This window comes from Aptenodytes forsteri, unplaced genomic scaffold, assembly GCF_000699145.1.
Source record: "Aptenodytes forsteri isolate BGI_AS27 unplaced genomic scaffold, ASM69914v1 Scaffold97, whole genome shotgun sequence".
Lineage (NCBI taxonomy): Eukaryota > Metazoa > Chordata > Aves > Sphenisciformes > Spheniscidae > Aptenodytes > Aptenodytes forsteri.
The window spans coordinates 2,307,363-2,311,197 of record NW_008795036.1 but is presented as its reverse complement, the minus strand read 5'-3'; positions in this window follow the sequence as shown (position 1 = coordinate 2,311,197).

Sequence of the window (3,835 nt, the reverse complement as noted above, 5' to 3'; positions counted from 1 at the left end):
TAGCCGAGAAGGTTAGGACCTAACTGGTTTAAGGGGTGTCGTAGTGACTCACACAGTACGTAACTAGGCAAAAATTCAGAAGGTGAGAAGTAGATTTTTCTTTTAACTTTTCACCTCTGAAGTACTAAGGATCACTATTCACAGGGCAATTTTTTATTCCAACACACGAAAATTGCAGACTCTCTGGAGAGATTTAATTAATTAAATTAATTAAATTAGCCACTGCCATTTAATTAATAGCAGTGGCCATCATTGAAAATCGGCTTGCATTATGAATTACACCTGGATCGTGCTGCGTATATAATCCTTTCTTTGGACAGAGTTTCATTAGCATGCAGCCTTCCGTGCTGATTATCCTAGGGAAAAGAAGACAAATCATGAACTTCTTGTCGGTAACACACGAAACGCTCTTCTATACAACGTAACAGCCCAGAAACAAGACGCTGAGGGAGGGGAAGCGTTAGGCAACGTGATGCCACGCTGCCACCTAGCGTCACCCGGCGGATTGCGGGGAGCCGTTTTATCCCTTAAATAAATGGCCTTTTTACTGGACAGAAGGGCCAAGAGAACAGCAGCAAGGGACCCTGAGAGCCACAGTTCCTGTTCATTGATTCAGACATCCCAAACCCAGCCTCGGGCCTTCCTTCCTTCCCGGGACCCTTTTACAAGGCTTGCACCCAGAGCAGGACTGAGGTAAGACATTCACGTGCTTCAGAGGCGCAACGCTGCAACGAGTCCCTTGACCCTCTCCACAGTAGTTCTCTGCATCTAAAACAGTTACAGTAGTTCCTTACATTAAATACTAATAAATAGGAAAGCATTTATGATATTTACATAATAATGCCATTTACAAAATAACAATGTAATTTACCTGCGCTTAATGTAGCAGGTAGAAATAGAGAGTCCTTAAGCACCCCAGAGCTAGATGATTACAATAAAGGCCTTGACAAAAGGCACGATGTGATGGTCAAGTAGAAATACCGTTTTCCCAGTTCTTGATTCAGATAGCCAAGTCCAAACTCTCTCGTATAATGCTTAGGAAGTTTCCACACGCAGGAGTCTGAGCAAGACTGGACCCCAGAGTCACTGGAAACCGGGGAGTGCCTTCCCACCTATTCCCACGTTCCCAGGCACGTGAAGTCCTCCAAGAAGCTTTCTTTCTGTTGTCGTTTGCTGTAAAAACTGATAACATTTATCAATAGCAATGGAGTATAAAAGCTCTAAAAAGTACACATTCTCTACTGCCATGAATAATCTAACAAATTGGCTGAGCTCTATGGGAAACCTCGGCGTGTTTGCTTAGGCTCACTTGCAGTGCAAATAGTCATAAGTATTCATGACAGAAAGCTTTATTTTTATGAAACAAACAAGCTGAAATGCGTTATATTGCACTCAATCTGAAGACATAGATTCTGCTAGCAGTGGGTCGACAGATTTTTACATGTAAAAAGGCCATAACCCCTATTTAAATTTATCCTTCAGCCACAAAAATGGGAATTATTACAATAAAGTAACCTGAAACCTTTTTGTGAGATTTTTATATAATTATACTGGTTTCCCACAGTTAAGACTATGAATAAGCTTCTGACAATAAGCTCTCAGTGTTCTTTCTGACACGGTGAAGGGATTCTTTACAAACCTTTTGAAGTGAAGAAACTGAACTGACGGAAAACTCTGAGACACGGTGGTTCATAATAGGACATGTTCTTCAGCTGGATAAATTGAAGGAGTGGCACCTTTGTAATAAACCTCCAGATTCATACGCCTCCAGCAAGGAACAAATTAAAAGGAAAAACAAACAGAACTGTCACATCAGAACCATCTCCCATTACCTCGGGCCCTTTCCAATTACAAACATTTCCAAAAGCAGTTGTTCCACTTCTGAACTGTAAATCTACCTGAAAACTTTTTAGAAATTAAACCCGAGTTTTGAAAAGGTAATTTTTGAGAAAGTTTCACTTGAAAATTTTAATATTGCAAAAAATTGTATCACAGCCATAAAATACACATGTTGCCTTTTACGTATATAAATCTATGCATGCATGTAATTTAGATGTTTTATATAATGTATTTTTATATTGCATATTTATATTGCTAACAATACATAAAACATAAAAATAGGAATGTTTTGATATTGTGTTTATGTACACATTATCTGTATCCAGATCTTTCTGAAAGGAGATTTAATGCTGTAAGATTTATGTGTATGTTTGATCAGAGTTTAGCATATCTGCTAGTGTTTTGGAATCTGGAAATTTCAACTTTTCTTCTAGAATCAACAAGAATTAAACTAACTTAAAAGCATGAACACTTTTTTTTTTGCTACTGTAACAGTACAACAGTAATTTAGATAGACATTTCTGCCCATATTATTTTTACTTTCTTGATAGAAGACAAAGCTTACCGATGTGACAGCTTGCTGATGACACTATATTATTCAAGATGATAGAAACAGAGCTGACTGAAAAACTGCAGAAGGGCATTATGGAATTGAGTAACTGGCAAATACAGCAGGCAATGAAATTCAATGTAGATGAACATAAAAGAACATACATAGGAAAAAATCTTAATTTCACGTATCAAATAACAGACTTTGACCTGACCATCATTCAAGAATAAGATCTCAGAGATATGACAGACATTTCCACAAAAATGTCAGACCGATGTTCAGCAGTAGTTAAAAAGGCAAATCAAATGGCATACAGTTCACAAAAGAGCAGAAAGATGGAACAGCTTTCACGTAAGGGATGGCTAAGTAGACCTGGGAGAGAGAACTCGAGGGGAATCTGTGTAACGGGGCCTAGATGAGCACCAATTGTTTGTCTCTTCCAGTACAAGGACTGGGGACATCAAATGAAGCGATAGGAATCGGGTTCAAAAGAAAAGAAAAAGGAGGGGGTTCTTCAGACGATGGCTATTTGAGCTCTAGAAGTACTTGCCAAAGGATGTTGTAGACAATGAAAGTTTAAATGGGTCAATGGGAGACTGAACAAGTTTATGCAAGAGAGATCAGCTTTATTTCCTTATCCTTGTTTAAAGATTTCCTAATTCATCATTTTTTATGTTCTGCCTTTCTTTCTTTCATCGGACCATGACATTCCCCTTAAGACATTCTCGTAAGTGCCATACAGTTTATTTCCAAACAGAAGACTGACAGAGTGGCATGCTAAATAAATACTTCTCTCTGTAATTATCCTAATTTCTAATAGCTCCATCGTATTGCCTGGAAAAAATCTTGATAGCTGCTCTAAGCTAGCTATGAGACCTTGATTGCAAGGCACGTGTCCTTAACTCTACAAATGTTTACTCACAAGTCAGCAGAAGATAATATTAGCATAAATATAGTATTAGCATAAGTAAACATGCAAATATTGGCAAGAACGTAATTGTAGAGTGGCCTCTAACAAACTTAACAGCGCACCTTATGCATAATGGAGAGTCGTAGTCTATATTGTACGTAAAATTATTGTTGTGTATCAGTTGTTGTGGCTTAACCATGTTAATTTTCTTCCCTGGTTTTGCAGATTGTACTGTATTTAGATAGAAGTGATGACAATAAAGTGGATACGTGATTTAAATTTGTTTCGGTACAATGTCTTTATAAAATACAACAACTAATGGGAGCGAGAAAGCAGTCAGAGCGCCCTCGTGTCTAGTTTCAAGCTACAGGGAGATTTTGAATATGGAACCAGTACACTTCCAACGCAACGTTGCAATAGCCAAGATGAGCACCAGGCAATGCTTGTGTGCTTCATCTCCTACAGCTTCAGTTCGGAGTTCGGCTGACTCCAGCTCAGGGGCAGATTGCACCAGACAGGCCCGTGCCCCCCCCCCC